The following is a 16923-nucleotide window of genomic DNA, read 5'->3' on the forward strand; positions in this document are numbered from 1 at the left end:
AGCTGTGACGGGTTAAATAAAATTCGAATATGAAATATTTCAGAAAATAACAAATGGTTCAATGGTAAAAGGTGTTAATGCTGGTGAGCGAGAGGTTACGGGTTCGATCCCGGTCCAGGGCATTTATTTTTAGATAAAGCTTATTTGAGGTAGTTTTCACTTTTTAAATTTCTATTATTATTATTACTAATTATTATGATCATAATTGTTATTATTATTATAATCATGATTTTTAGTATTATCCCTAAATAAAATTAACATTGGTATCATTGGTATAAGTATTATAAGTAGTATTATTATTATTATAGTTATTATTATTATTAGTATTAACATGATTTTTAGATTATTATTAATAGTATCAATAATAGTATTAGTAATATCATTAAGAATATTATTAGTAGTATCATTATGACTAAAATTATTATTATTATTATTATTATTATTATTATTATTATTATTATTATTAATATCATTATTTTTATTATTATAAGTATCATTATTTTTAGTAATATCATTATTATCATTATTATTATTATTATTATTATTAATATTATCATTATTATATTTATCATTATTATTACTATTATTATATAAAGATACAACTTTCTATTATTATTTTACCAAACAAATATGAGTTATATAAAAGTTTATTTAATACATATAAGGTAAATATAGTTAATTAAATTATTAATGAAACATATAATTTACTAAAATAACAATTAATAATAATATATAAATTAAGATATAATAAATAAATTTGCTCGATTACGATTATGCGTATTAATAAAAAACAAATGATATAGGTTCGTGAATCCGAGGCCAACCTTACACTTGTTCAATGATGTTATATGTATTTTTACTACGAAATACAGTATGGTGAGTTTCATTTGCCTTTTTACCCTTTACATTTTTGGGCTGAGAATACATGCGCAACTTTTATAACTGTTTTACGAAATAGACACAAGTACCTTAACTGCATTCTATGATAGAATTATCTGGGATTGGGGTTGATTATTATGACACGTATTAGCCCCCGGTTTCCGTTAGAGTGTATGAGCTCCCGAGCCGGGTGGATGGTTTATTATTTATGACATTTTGGCACCGGTTGTCCTATATTTTATAAACATGTGTTCAGCCGTGGGGTGTAAAGACCGGCACAGAGGTTCTATTTTTTGAAGGCACATGTATTCAGTCGTGGGGTGAAAGACCGGCACAGATGGTTACTATTATATTTTGAATCCTCACCAGGTGTTCTTCATATGAATGATATTTTTTTGTGCAGTTGGAATGGGACTTCTGCACGTTTTATAATATTTAAAAATCTTGTGGTCTATTAGAACGATGAAAATGAAATGATTACTATAAACTAATGAACTCACCAACCTTTTGGTTGACACTTTAAAGCATGTTTATTCTCAGGTATGAAAGAAATCTTCCGCTGTGCATTTACTCATTTTAGAGACATTACATGGAGTCGTTCAAGGCATATAGAGGTCCGTTCATCGCGATGGTACCATATGTTATTGTATTCGTTCAGAAGATTTTGGACGGGGTATGATAGTAAATAAGAGGATCCAATCGTTAAATGTAGAGTTACCATATCTCTGAACTAGTAAATCCCTAACCGGTTCGGCTAGGTTAACCGCTTCCAAAGGCTCCCAATCGATTACCCGAGGCATTTCAATATTTTTGTGGTAAAGAATGTGCATGTTCTTTTGAAATTTTGGGTATTCTGTCCAACAACGATCGAATATTAGGTTGAGATGTAACTGTTGGTCATCAATAAGTGGGTGTATAATCCTCGGGTGAGGCTGAAATTGACGATAATGAGTGTAAAACAGTGGTTCTGGCTCATGATATAGCATGTGTTGATCATAATGTTGTTGTTGTTCAGGTTGTGGTTTTGGTTGTGGTTCTTGATCAAGTTCTTGTTCAGGTTGTCTAGACGATGATGCACCGTCCGTATCTGTATTTCTCTGCAAAACACATTAAACACAAAATTTGTGCATCCAAATATGCATTAGTGTTAGCAAACTAACAAATTAAAACAATTACAATAACATGTTTAATCCTTATTAAACTTATACTCATTTTCATATTTTTATCAATTCTATAATTTTTCAAATAAGCATATATGAAAATGCATACAAAGTTCATAAGCATTCAACTCAAATAACATATTAAAATAACCATTACTAGCAATTAAACAAGTTTCAAATGGCATTTATATCAAAATAATCAAGTTCATGAATTTTAGACTTAAAAAGTCCACTTTGATGCTCAAAAATCATGTTTAGGATCAAGGTTTGGATCATTTAGCAACCTAAAAATGTTACACTACTTATTTAGCAATAATTCATAACAAAAATCGGCCATAACCTGTTTATATCAAAAAGCCCCAAATTGCTCAAGAACACAAACCCTAGATTTCTAAAAAAATTTGAAGTTTAAGGCTTCAAATCATGACAAATAGCATCAATCTAGGTTATATAAGCATAATATACTAACAATTTAACTCTAATTAAGCTAGAATTCATCAAAATTCAATTAGGTAAAATAGTTGTAATTATCACTAAAACTGAGAAATTAAAGAGTTTAGGGGTGAAATTTCTACCTTTTTGCTCTCCCATCTGAAGAAAGGCATGATTGGAACGGATTATAGCACGAAATTTGGTTGATTTTGGTTGAAGAATGATGAAATTTAAGAGTGTTTTGTGGGTGTGTTCGTGTATTTGTGTGTGTGAAAGTGGACAGAGCAGCTGCTCGTGTCCTTTTGTTTCTGATCAGTTTTGGGCCACCATGCGATCGCATGGTTTTCCAAGGCAAACCCCATGCGATCGCATGGGGTGTAATATTGTATTTTTTTATTTTTATTTTTAAAAAAAACTTTTATCTTGTAAAACAATAAATTAATTTATTTTTAAAATTTTGTTTCTTTTTAGATTAAGGGCGTTTCGGTATGTTTACCTAGTTCGTCCCTCGACAAAATTTTAAGATTTGTCATTTTACAATGTTGTTTTTAAAAGCAAAGATTTTTTGGGTTTTTTAATATTTTTGGCATACTTTAGATCAATAAAATTAAAAATAATGATAATAAAATTTCTCGTCCCGCCCTCGAGTAAAGCAATTTCGGTTCAACGACCTAGTCTTCAACTCACGACGAATTTTAGAAATCATTTTTTGTAACTTAATTAAATAAAGTACATTTTTGTTTTTAAATTCACACCAAACTTAAATTTAAAATGTGCATATTAATAAAAGTTCATATAAATATTATTATTTTTTTATATAAATTAATTTTACAATCTTATATTTAAAAATAATATAGTTATATATTAATTTTAAAAACAAGGTAAAAATAAAAATAAAAATCTTTTTGGTCTTTTATCCCACTTTAATCAATCAAATATTAACAAAAATATACGTCCCTCTTTTGGGTAAAGTAATTTCAGCTATATTACCTAATTTTACTCCTCACGAATTTCTGAAATATTTTGGATTGATTGATTAAAGATTTTTATACCTTATGAATAAACGGTAAATTTCGCAGTGATGAATTAAATTTTTGTATGATATCAATAATTTCGGTTTATTATACCTAATTTTATTGAATATCAATTTAATACTTTATAGCGAACGATTCAGCGTTTATTATCAAAAGGTTAAAAGCAATAAAATAAAATAAAAATAAAAACTGTACATACTTACCTATGAGATAAAATTCTCAGAGACCTGCTTTAGTCGACTCATAGGAGAGTCGTTTGATTTGGTTTTCCATAGCTACATAAGCGTAACCTCGAATTTTCAATAACTTTTCTTCTAAACATATGAATGGTCCTTCTCTGCATAGAGTAACGAATTCAGAATTGGAATGTGTTTGATTGTTCGAACATTTACCTTCGTGTGACCATTTTCCGCATTTATGACATCTTTCAAGGTGTCGTGCTCTTCTTTTTGTTGCGGATTTAGATTTTCCTTTATCAAAATGTGTCTTATTATGGTTCTTCCTGAGTTCTTTCCTCACTTCATCCATTTTGCCTTTTATGAATGATACCAGTTCACTCAGGAAGATGTTATTATTACGTTTAGTAATCATAGCATGTAGTAGTAGACCATGCTTCAGATTAAAGGAATTCTTCATCTCGTAAAACCTAAAAACGTAAAAATTCAGAATGGAGGGAGAAGACTAGTTCTTTAGGGTCTGCTAGGGAAAGACCATTCGGATTCCATTTTCGAGAACTACATGAAAACAGAAAATCTAACTCTAGACAGCATTATATTATCCTTTAAAATATTTGAATCTCCCCACACTTAGTTAGCTGTGGTATCGAAATTGTGACTAACTTCATTATTAATTTCAATTGGAACATCAACAACTTGCATATCTCTGACTTTTGCTTCAAGCCATTTGTTGATTTCCTCTGTAACATTCACAAATTCAATTAACATCGTCTTTTCTTTAGGCGACAAATTGGATACTAATCGGTTACATAACTTAAAGTTCCCCTTAATCCTAGCATCTTGAATCCGTTTATAAAGTTTCTTCGTTGAACTGTTAAAAATGGGTCCATCTAATTTTGTATCAACAATGGGGTTCTTTGTTATCAGGTCATCATTGGGTGTTGCTTCATCTTCCCCACACTTAGGCGTTTTTATTGGTTCAACAGTTTTGGTTGGTGAAGATTGAAACTTTCGATTCACAAAGGTGACCGATTTATCACCATGCCCAAGTGTCATTCTACCTTCTCTTACATGAAAGAACGCCTCGGAGGTTTCTAAAAATGGGCGACCTAAAACTAGAGGAATATCAAGGTCTTCCTCCATATTAATAACTATGAAATCTGTAGCAAAGATCAAACTTTCCACTTTAACAAGTAAATTGTTGGCTATTCCAACCGGGTGTTTAATGGTTTGATCAAATAATTGAACACCTATTCTGGCTGGTCTTAATTTACCCACACCTAATCTTTTGTATAAGGAAAGAGGCATAACACTTGCACTTGCTCCTAAATCTGCGAGCCCATTATACATAGCACCATCATTAAGCAAGCAAGAAATGATAAATTCACCTGGGTCTCCTACTTTAGTAAGTAGAGTTGGTTTGTTAACCTTTTCCGGGTGATCTTTTCTTGGTTCTTTCACTTCTACTTGAACTTCTTGTTCACATTTTTCTTCGTTTCTTGGAATGAGAGGTTTATATAGAAATTCTTCTTCATCACTCCAATTTGAAGCTTCTCCATCTTCCAATTTTGGTTTTTCATATGTTGTTGACAACATATTTATGTTTTCATTCTGAGGGTTTTCTTGGGTGGTGAAATTATGATTAACTTCATTATCAACTTCCATCGGACCATGTATGTAATGTTTAACTCTGTGACCATTAACTTTAAATTCAATCCCATTTGAATTTAATAACTCTACTGTTTCGTATGGGAAAACTCTTTTGACTATGAATGGTCCAGACCATCTTGATTTCAACTTTCCAGGAAATAGCTTGAATCGTGAATTGAAAAGAAGGACTCTGTCTCCTTTCTTAAATTCTTTTGAACTTCTGATTCTTTTATCATGCCATTTCTTCGTTCTTTCCTTATAGATTAACGAATTTTCATATGCATCATGTCTTAATTCTTCTAATTCGTTTAGTTGACTTAACCGTAGACGTCTGGCTTCATGTAAATCAAGATTATATGTCTTCAAAGCCCAAAATGATTTGTGCTCAATTTCTACTGGAAGGTGACATGCTTTTTCGTAAACAAGTTTAAAAGGTGTGGTTCCAATTGGAGTTTTGTAGGCTATTCTAAAAGCCCAGAGTGCATCCTCCAATTTCATGGACCATTCCTTCGGATTTGACCCTACAGTTTTCTCTAGAATACGTTTTAATGCTCGGTTGGTATTTTCAACTTGTCCACTTGTTTGTGGATGATAAGCGGTTGAGATTTTATGAGTTACTCCATATCTTTTGAGAACTTTCTCAAGTTGATTATTACAAAAATGAGTACCCCGATCACTTATTAAAGCTTTCGGTGTTCCGAACCTTGCAAAAAGACGTTTTAAGAAGTTGACTACAACTCGTGCATCGTTAGTTGGGAGAGCTTGTGCTTCCGCCCATTTAGATACATAATCAATGGCAACGAGAATGTGGAGATTATTATGAGATTTTGGAAATGGACCCATAAAGTCAATACCCCAAATGTCAAATACTTCACATACTTGAATGACATTTTGTGGCATTTCATCACGTTGACTTATTTTTTTGGCCCTTTGTCAAGCATCACAGGATTTACAAAGAAGGTGTGCGTCTTTGAAAATTGTAGGCTAATAGAATCCAGCGTCGCAAACTTTTCTTGCTGTGAGTTGAGGCCCATAATGCCCTCTTGTTGGTCCTGTGTGACAATGGTTTAAGATTTGACTAGCTTCATCCCCGAATACGCATCGGCGTATTATTCCATCGGGACAACTTTTGAATAAATGTGGATCTTCCCAAAAATAGTGTTTTATATCACTAACGAATTTCTTTCGTTTTTGGTACGACAACCCTTTTTCAAGGAATCCACATACTAAGTAGTTTGCAAAGTCTGCAAACCATGGAATTTCATTATAATCGATTTTCAAAAGATATTCATTAGGGAAGTTATCTTGTATGGCCGATTCGTTTAGAACTTCTAATTCAGGATTTTCAAGGCGAGAAAGATGATCAGCGGCGAGATTTTCTGCTCCCTTTTTGTCTCGGATTTCAATATCGAACTCTTGTAAGAGTAAGATCCAACGGATTAATCGTGGTTTGGCATCTTGTTTTGAAAATAGGTATCTAAGAGCAGAATGGTCGGTATAGACCACCATTTTTGCTAGAACGAGAAATGAACGAAATTTGTCAAAAGCAAAGACAATAGCAAGGAGTTCTTTTTCAGTATTTGTATAATTCGTTTGTGCTCCTTGTAATATCTTACTAGCGTAATAGATAGGTTGAAATCATTTTTCAATCCTTTGTCCTAAAACGGCTCCCATTGCAAAATCACTTGCATCGCACATGAGTTCAAATGGTAGATTCCAATTTGGAGTTATCATGATCGGCGCATTAGTGAGCTTTTCTTTAAGAATATTAAAAGATTTGATGCATTCATCCGAAAAGATGAATGGAGCATCCTTTTCAAGGAGTTTATTCATAGAAGTGGCTATTTTAGAAAAATCTTTTATGAAACGTCGGTAAAAACCGGCATGCCCTAGAAAACTCCTAACTCCTCTAACATTGGTGGGATGTGGAAGTTTAGCAATTACATCTACTTTAGCTCTATCCACTTCAATTCCTTCCTTTGAAATTTTATGACCAAGAACGATGCCTTCTTTAACCATGAAATGACATTTCTCCCAATTAAGAACTAGATTTGATTGTTCGCATCTAATAAGCATCCGTTCAAGATTAATTAGACATGTTTCAAAAGTATCACCGAAGACTGAAAAGTCATCCATAAAAACTTCCATGCATTCTTCTATCATGTCGTGAAAAATTGCCATCATGCACCTTTGAAAGGTTGCAGGGGCGTTGCAAAGTCCAAATGGCATGCGTTTATAAGCAAAAGTACCATAAGGGCACGTGAATGTGGTTTTCTCTTGGTCCTCGGGTGCTATTGGAATTTGAAAGTATCCAGAGAAACCGTCAAGAAAACAATAGTAACTATTCCCAGCTAACCTTTCCAACATTTGATCAATGAAAGGTAAGGGAAAGTGATCTTTTCTGGTGGCGTCATTTAGTTTTCTATAATCAATACAAACACGCCATCCTGTTACAGTCCTAGTAGGAATAAGCTCATCTTTTTCATTTGTGATGACAGTCATGCCACCCTTCTTAGGTACACATTGAACTGGACTTATCCATGGACTATCAGAGATTGAATAAATTAAATCTGCATCTAGCAGTTTAATAATTTCTTTCTTAACAACATCTTGCATATTAGGATTTAGTCTTCGTTGGCGTTGCACATAGGTTTTATGACCTTCTTCCATAAGGATTTTATGTGTGCAATACGAAGGACTTATGCCTTTAATGTCATGAATCTTCCATGCAATAGCTGGTTTATGAGCCTTTAGCACATAAATGAGTTGAGATTTTTCATTTTCAGTAAGAGAAGACGATATTATTACAGGTAATTCAGATTCACCATGTAAATAAGCGTATTCCAAATGGTTTAGAAGTGGCTTTAACTCTAATATCGGTGGTTCTTCTATCAATGATTTGTATCGATATCGGTCTTCCTCTTTTAGCATTTGAAGCTCTTCTGTTGTTGGTTCGTATTCATTAGCCATAAGTACGGCTAACATTTCAGCTTCATCAATTGGTTCAGTTCCTTCTCCTAAGGAACATTCTCCAGTTCCTTGTAATTCTGGAAATTCTTGTAACAATTCTGCATGTGAATCTATAGTTTGAATATAATAACATTTATCATCTGCAGATTGTGGTTGTTGCATGGCTCTATCAACAGAAAAGGTAACACTCTCGTCCTCTATACTTAGGGTCAGTTTCTTACCAAACACGTCTATTATTGCTTTAGCCGTGTTTAAGAATGGTCTTCCTAATATAAGAGGAACTCGAGAATCTTCTTCCATGTCCAGAATAACAAAATCTACTGGAAATACTAAAGTACCAACTTTAACTAGCATGTTCTCCATTATCCCTCTAGGATATTTTACTGATCGATCGGATAGTTGTATGCTTATTCGTGTTGGTTTCAATTCTACAAGGTCTAGTTTAACATATAGTGAATACGGCATTAAATTTATACTAGCACCTAAGTCTGCCAATGCTTCTATTGAATTAAGACTACCCAGAAAATATGGAATTGTGAAACTTCCTGGATCTGATAATTTTTCTGGTAGTTTATTCAACAGCACTGCAGAACAATAAGCATTCATTGTAACAGCCGAGAGTTCTTCCATTTTCTTTCTATTTGTGATTAGATCTTTCAAGAATTTAGCACATCTTGGCATTCCTGAAATCACATCAATGAAAGGAAGATTGACATTTATCTGTTTAAACATATCCAAGAATTTGGATTGCTCGGCTTCAAGTCTTTCTTTTCTCATTTTACTCGGGTAAGGAAGTGGTGGTTGGTATGGTTTAACATAAGGTTTTGCCTTAACTGTGTTATCTTCATTAACCTTTTCAACTACCGGTTCTGTTTCCTTCTCTTGCTCAGGCTGTGGTGCCTGTGTAGTAGGAATAGAGTCATCAGAAATTACAGGTATTTCAGGTGGTTTGAGTGTAATACCACTTCTTGTGGTAATGGCTTTAGCTGTTTTATTTCGGGGTTTAACATTTGTATTGCTAGGTAGACTCCCCGGTTTTCTTTCACCTATCAACCTTGCTAGGTTGCTCACTTCTTGTTCCAGATTTTGAATAGAAGCTTGTTGATTTCTAAATGCTTGAGCATTTTGTTCATTAGTTTGTTTCTGAGATGTGAAAAACTGCGTTTGAGAGTCAACTAGCTTCGATATCATATCTTCTAAATTTGGCTATTTATCATCGGGTTGTGGTGGTTTAATTGGAAAAATAGGTCTTTGCTGGTTGTAAGTATTATTAGATACTTGTTGATTGCTAGGACCTTGTTGATTGTTGTATGGAATATTTCGGTTATAATTTTGATTTTGATTGTAGTTTGGTCTTGGCGGTTGATAATTATTTTGATAATTATTTCCAGGCCTTTGGTTCATGTATGAAACATTCTCTCTTTGTTCCATTGTTTGTTCAATACTGAGACAATCTTTTGTCAAATGTGGTCCTTCACACTGCTCACAACTAATTCGTATTGCGTGAATATCTTTAGTCATCTTTTCCATTCGTCTCTCGAAAGCATCTATCTTTGTGGAAATGGAGTTAAAGTCATGCTAGAATCGGCTCTAGCCGCTTTAGATGATCTAACGATGTCTTTTTCTTGATGCCACTCATGTGAGTGGGAGGCTGTGTTATCAATAATTTTGCAAGCTTCAGTTGCGGTTTTCTTCATAATGGAACCACCAGCTGCTATGTCGATGTCTTTTCGTGTAGTAATGTCGCATCCTTGGTAGAATATTTGTACTATTTGATAAGTGTCTAAACTATGTTGAGGACATCCTCTCAACAACTTTCCAAATCTTGTCCACGCTTCATATAAATTTTCATTAGGCTTTTGTGTGAACGTAACAATTTCTCCTTGAAGTCTCACGGCTTTAGATACCGGAAAGAATCTTTTAAGAAATTTCTCAACTAAGACATCCCATGTGTCAATCGCCCCTTCAGGTAACGATTCTAACCAATCTTTGGCTTCTCCCTTTAAAGTCCAGGGAAATAACATGAGATATATCTGTTCATCCTCAACTTCCCTGATTTTAAATAAAGTACAGATCCTATTAAAGGTTCAAAGATGTTCGTTTGGATCTTCTTTTGGCATACCACTAAATTGGCATTGATTAGTTACCATGTGTAGGATTTGTCCTTTGATTTCATAATCCGGCGCATTAATGTATGGTTGAGTAATGGCATGACCTTGGCCAGTGCGTGTAGCCCTCATTCGATCTTCCATACTTAGAGGTTCCTGATTTTTCATGATTGAGTTTGTTGAATCTGAATCACTAGAGGATTTTAATTTAATGGTTTCTTCCTCGACAATCTCTGGTTGAATGATTTGTTGTTCCGGAGGAATGATTAGTGGTTCAGGATCTCAGAATTGTCCCTGAATATCTTCCGGGTTCTCAATTATGAGATCGGGTTCAAAAAAATGGATTATCGAAAATTTGAATTGGAGTACTTGGTCGACTAGATGATGATTCTAAAGAAAAATCAACGGCGATGATATTGGCTAGATGTCTTGATCGAGTTACAGGAGGTGAACGTATGAAAGGTGGTGAACGTTTTGCTCGGTGCATTCACTGAATATCCTATTATTTATAAAGATAAAAATTATATAAGTTATCAAATTAATAGACTTTTCTGATTTTGCCCACGTTTCGAATAGCCAATAGATGCAGCAGGTAGCCATGACCCTTTAAATCGGAAGCCCACAACTCGCCACTAACAAATCCAACTATTACTACGAACCAGAAAATTTTGGATGTCTATCAATTTAACCGCTTAAAATAATTTTTTCATCGAAATTTAAAGAAGATAAAAAGAAAATTCTATGTACTAAAAACTAGATCGTCGAAATGAGAAAGAAAATGCGCGTCGAAAAATAAGAGGTCGAAGAACAAAAAGTCGAAAAACAAACCGTCGAAAAATAATAAGAAGAAAGTAAAGCGTCGAAACTTAAAAGTCTAAAAACTAAATATTAAAAGTTGCGTCTAAAGGAATTAAAGCTTAAAAGGAATTCTATATCTAAAACGGCAATAACTTAATTAGGCACTAAAATCTATTTAAAACTAAAGCGATAAGCGACGTCGTAAAATTCTAAAGCACCTAAATCTTAATCTAAAGAAAAAGCACTTAAGGGATTTTACGGCAAAGCCTAAAAATCTAGAAATATAAATAACTATGGCAAAATACTAAGTTACGAGCTAATTACGAACGATAAAAATACAAATTACAAATTAAACGTTTATAAATAAAAATACAAAATACAAAAATAAACTAATTTGATAAAAATACAATTTTACAAAAATATTATTTTTATATTATTATTTTATAAAAGTATTAATTTTATATTTAATAAAACTAATTAAAACTTAATATTACAAATTAAATAATAAAACTAAAACTAATTATTATTAAATTAAACCCTAATTACTAATTAATTATAAATTAAACCTAACCCTAATTCGATTAAGTTAAGGATCAGACCTGTCAAGTCAGATCATGCGATCGCATGATCCGAAGTCTTAATATCCATGCGGTTGCATGGCTTCGAATACCAGGCCTTTGTTGTTGGGCTGCTACAGTTTCGGGCCCGAATACTTCTTTTCTTTATTTTTTTTTCTAGGTTTAATATTACAAAACTTATATTAATTAAAACTTAAAATATAAAAACTAAAAATAAAAATATGTATTTTTTCTGATTTATATTTATAGAAAGAAACTAATTTAAATACAACTTATATAAAAAAAATTATTTATTAGTTTTTTTTCTTTAAAACTTATATATATATATATATTTACAAAAATAGATTAAAAACTAATAATTTTTTTTATATATATATAGCGTTTCGCTTTCGGCTGATGTTCCCCGGCAGCGGCGCCAAAAATACTTGATGTGTGCGAGGTGTAGTACGAAATACTATTATTTTTGTTACGAAATAATATTAAATACGATACAATTTTACACAAGTTATTTATTTATTTATAGAATAGATATACCTAAACCTTGCTACAACTTATAGGCAGTATACCTAATCGTAGAGTAGTGTAGTTTTTAGTAAGTCCGGTTCGTTCCACAGGGATCTGACTAAGTTTAACGCTATATTTCTTTTAAACTATATTTGTATATATATATGTATGTATGTATATATATATATATATATATATATATATATATATATAAGCAGTATTATTATTATTATAAAAGGGGGTTTTTACCGTTTAATGACCGGTTTGTCGATTTTAAGTTCTAATGCAAAATATTAACTTAATTTAAAGCGTAAAGTAAATGACAATAAATAAAATTGTGATAAAATAAAAGTACGATAATTAAAAGTGCAATAATTTAAAGTACGATAAATAAAATGACAGTAAATAAAAATGCGATGAGATATAAAATAAAGGAATTATGCTTATTTAAACTTCCGTAATCATGATGTTTGACGTGTTGATTTTAATTTATTACCATGAGTTAATTGTCCTTTGTCCTGAATTATTCGATATGTCCATCTGGTTTTGTCCATAATAGTCCATCGGTCATAATTATAAAGTGCGAGAGTCATCGCCAAATTAACCTTATACCCGAAGTCAAATATTTTAACTAATTGGGGATTCGAACTGTAACAAGGTCTTAAAACTTTGTTTAATGAATAGACCAGGTTATCGACTGCGTGTAATCCAAGGTTTTAATACTTTGTTAACAATTACACAAATTACCCTTGAATGTAATCCACCCCTGTGTTTAATGAGTCCAGTGACTATTAATTCATCCCCGTGTCCGGTCAAATGAATAATTATTAGTATTTATAGATATCCCGCCCACCGTACCCAGTCAAGCGTATGTGGTTATATATAAACACGTCAAATTATAAATCTCTATATTAAATCAACGAGATATCATTTAATGAATATAAAGCCCATTAATAGCCCATAGTCCAATTTCCACAAGTGTCGGTCTTTTGTCCAAACCCCAATTATGGTGCAAAGCCCAATAACCCCGTCTTAATATTTAGCCCAACATTACAATTACTTCGGCTTAAATAAGCATAATAATAACTTAGCTACGAGACATTAATTTAAAAAGGTTGAACATAACTTACAATGAGTATTAATCGCGTAGTGTTACACGGACAGAGTTTCGACTTACAAACCTTAAAACATTCGCTACTATAACCATATTATTATTATTAACTTATAATTAAAATTAAAATTATAAATATAAATATATTGAGAGAGAGTAAGATATATGATATAGGTGTACATAAACTCGTCGAATTAGCTGCTATTTATAGGACTTGGCCATGTACAGTGATCCATGCGATCGCATGGATTTAAAGCCTCCAGGCCATGCGATCGCATGGCCGCCTTCCACTGGTCACCATGCATTAAAAACGTGGGATGCTCGTATTTTTTAATATATATAATATAATATATATAATTTAATATAATTATATATATATATATATATATATATATATTATATTATATTCTTGTGCATCGTTGACTTATAATTTTAGGTCCGTTGACTTGCGCGTTGACAGTTGGTTCATGTCCCGGTTCCGGATTTTCGAACGTCCTTTCGTACGATTTAATATCTTGTACTTTGCGTTTTGCGGCTCGTACTCTTGTAACTTTTAGACATTTCTCATCAATAAATTGAACCACTTGGATTGTACTTTGTACTTTTTAGCGTTTTGGTCATTTGCGTCTTCAAATCGTCGAATCTGTCTTTTGTCTTCACCTTTTATTATTTAAACGAATATCACTTGTAAATAGAACAATTGCAACCAAAAGCTTGTCTTTCTTGAAGGATAATGCTATGAAATATATGTTCGTTTTTAGCATTATCAATTCTCTTGTTTGTTACCATAGTTATTAAACAAACATGTCAATTTTTGACAAAACACACTTAACAAATTCACACATGTCTTAATATTTAATAGGTTATGATTTGGCCAAATATTAAAACAAAAAGGAATCAACCATACCATTGAGGATAAAACCTCGAGAACTTTAGTCATCGTTTCCCCATTTGTTCCTTTTCTACATCTCTTTAATAGTAGCATCAGCACCACCATCTTCGGGAATTGGTGTACTATGTACACTTACCACACTCATGCTAGTAAGAAAGAAGTGCATCTTCATCTTCCACCATCTCTGAAAATCCATTCCTTCAAACTTATCAAGTTTGGAGAAATTAGCACTCATATTCTTCATTATAGTCGCCAACGATTATATCAAAATAGTTACTTTCGATTGCTGGAGGTTTTGGAGTCTTCGGGTAGGGTAAATAATCGATGACCGGATAAATCACTGAATCGTGGTATCACTTTCCGAAAGTAACTATTCGACCCTTATTGCCCGGGTTACACGGATATCGCTTTGGGATAAGACATCGATAATGTTCTAACTTTTGGCACAAAGTAAGAACCCGTGTGCTAGAGAGTATTATGTGATTTGTTTGTTCATCATCTTCTCATGAATAATTTCTCATCCTTATATAGGCACCCAAAACATGGAAGACATTATGTAAATTAATGGCCAATTAATCCTTCATCCTTCATAAGTATATCCATCTCAAGAGTCACAAAGACCTTTGATCTTCAAGAAGGTTAAAAGTCTCATCATAATGATACTACCTCATGATTAGATCATTATTGCTTTTTAACCACAACCCTTTAGTCAGATTTCGTGATTACTAAGAAAACTTAGTATGAAAACACTTAGTCAACATTTTGTGCTTACTAAGAAGACCAAGCACGAAAACACTTAGTCATTTTCGTGCTCACTAAGAACACCAAGCACGAAAACACTTAGTCAAATTTCGTGGTGACTAAGAATACCTAGCACGAAAACATTTTGTGCTTACTAAGAAGACTAAGCACCACAACTCGTGCTTACTAAGAAGACTAAGCACGACATCTCGTGCTTACTAAGAAGACTAAGCACGAAAACACTTAGTCAAATTTCGAGCTGACTAAGTCATTATAGTGACTAAAGGAAAACCACTTTGGTCCGGGTAATCTATCACTTAATGGATATACACTCCGTACCTCCTAACCCTTTTACAAGTGTAGACTAAATCCCTCAATTACACTAAATTTCCAACAATATGGAGTAGTGTCGAGGCATAAGAGCAATGATACAAGGTGAAATCGTTTGATGGTGTAAATCCAACAAGAAAGATGCGGTTGTAGGTGGAGAAGTTGAAGGAGTGACCGAAAGGTATGCTTGGTATAGTAAACTGAGGAAACTCCAAACTTGAAAATTTAGTGATCGAAGGAGCTCGAAACTGACGTGTTATACAACGTCGTCCATTGAGGGTTCCCTTCAGACCATCCGTGAGATTCGGGTGCCAAAGGCGTGGGAATCGGCTTGAGACTACAAAACATATGGAGTGAACATGCTTGAATAGAATGTGTAATATCTTGGAGGAAAAATAAAAGGAAAGGCTTTTAAAGTGTTGAGAAAAATAAAGCTTCAAATTGACCTTTATAACCAAGGGTATAGTACATTTATTTATGACCAATGATATTTCGATCAAATTATCTTTGTTATGTCTTCACATATAATGCAATATGTAATTAGAACTATCATTGGCCTAGTTTAGTAATGTTTTAAATAGAAATATAAAATATATTTCTTGAGTATTTAATTAATAAAATATGTTGAAATACTTACAGATTAAGCTGCTTTCATTTACTTGAATATATTGTATCAATGCACATTGTTAGGCATTCTTTCAGGGATCTCCTAATTAATTTCGTTACTTGACGTGCGTATAACTAAAAAATTTATTGAATAATGCATTAACTGGTTTTTTCTCATTTATTTATGAAGCAAGCTGGTCAAGAAGATGATGATGAACATGAAAAGAACAATTGTGCTCATAGTTTTCGATAGGCCCAACAAGAAGTTTTACGTTAGCCCTGTTGATGTTTTGAATCCAGCCCTTTTAATCAGAGACTAACCCACTATTTTTTTTATCCAAGTTTCAACTCGAGATGTTAGAAGCGTACAACTAGACAAAATGGACAAAACTATTCAATCAAAGGGACGAGTCAAGTCGAATTAAAACTAATCTTTATCTTTATTCTTTATTACATATTATAACAAAACTTTTAACACTTCATTCAATTTCAATTTTAAAAAATCTTACTTGTCAAAATCTCAATCCTTAGATGCAAAATCTATCTTTATCTTAGCCATTCAAAAATTTTGATACGAATCTTTCAAGGATGAAACGTCACCAACAAAGTCAAATTACAATGTTCCTCTACTACCACTGATATAAAAGATACAATAAAACTGGACAAAGTTGACTATACATATATGATATATCTTTACACCCACCTGACCCGCCCATTTGGCTACCTATACGCAATAAAGTGAGTGACATGAGCAAAAGAGACAATGAGCTGTGAATGATTTCAATGCATGTACACTCTTATTTACATTTCCACATTCCATATGTTGCAAAATTATAACTGTAATAAAGCATACAATTAAAGAGTTTAAGTAGCATTAACAGTTACCTCAAATGATTTTGGTCAATTATAATGCAATGAGAATTCAGACATTATTTCTCCCTATTCGCAGACGAT

The 16923-nt window shown here is 32.7% G+C and overlaps 1 non-coding gene across 1 annotated transcript; it reads left to right on the forward strand.

Annotated features, from left to right (window-relative positions):
• Positions 1 to 10086: 10086 nt before the first annotated feature.
• Positions 10087 to 10193, forward strand: LOC139845700 (small nucleolar RNA R71). Its single transcript, XR_011758463.1, has one exon. It is a non-coding gene; the product is annotated as a small nucleolar RNA R71 (small nucleolar RNA).
• Positions 10194 to 16923: the final 6730 nt, after the last annotated feature.

This window comes from Rutidosis leptorrhynchoides, chromosome 4, assembly GCF_046630445.1.
Source record: "Rutidosis leptorrhynchoides isolate AG116_Rl617_1_P2 chromosome 4, CSIRO_AGI_Rlap_v1, whole genome shotgun sequence".
In the NCBI taxonomy this organism is placed as follows: domain Eukaryota; kingdom Viridiplantae; phylum Streptophyta; class Magnoliopsida; order Asterales; family Asteraceae; genus Rutidosis; species Rutidosis leptorrhynchoides.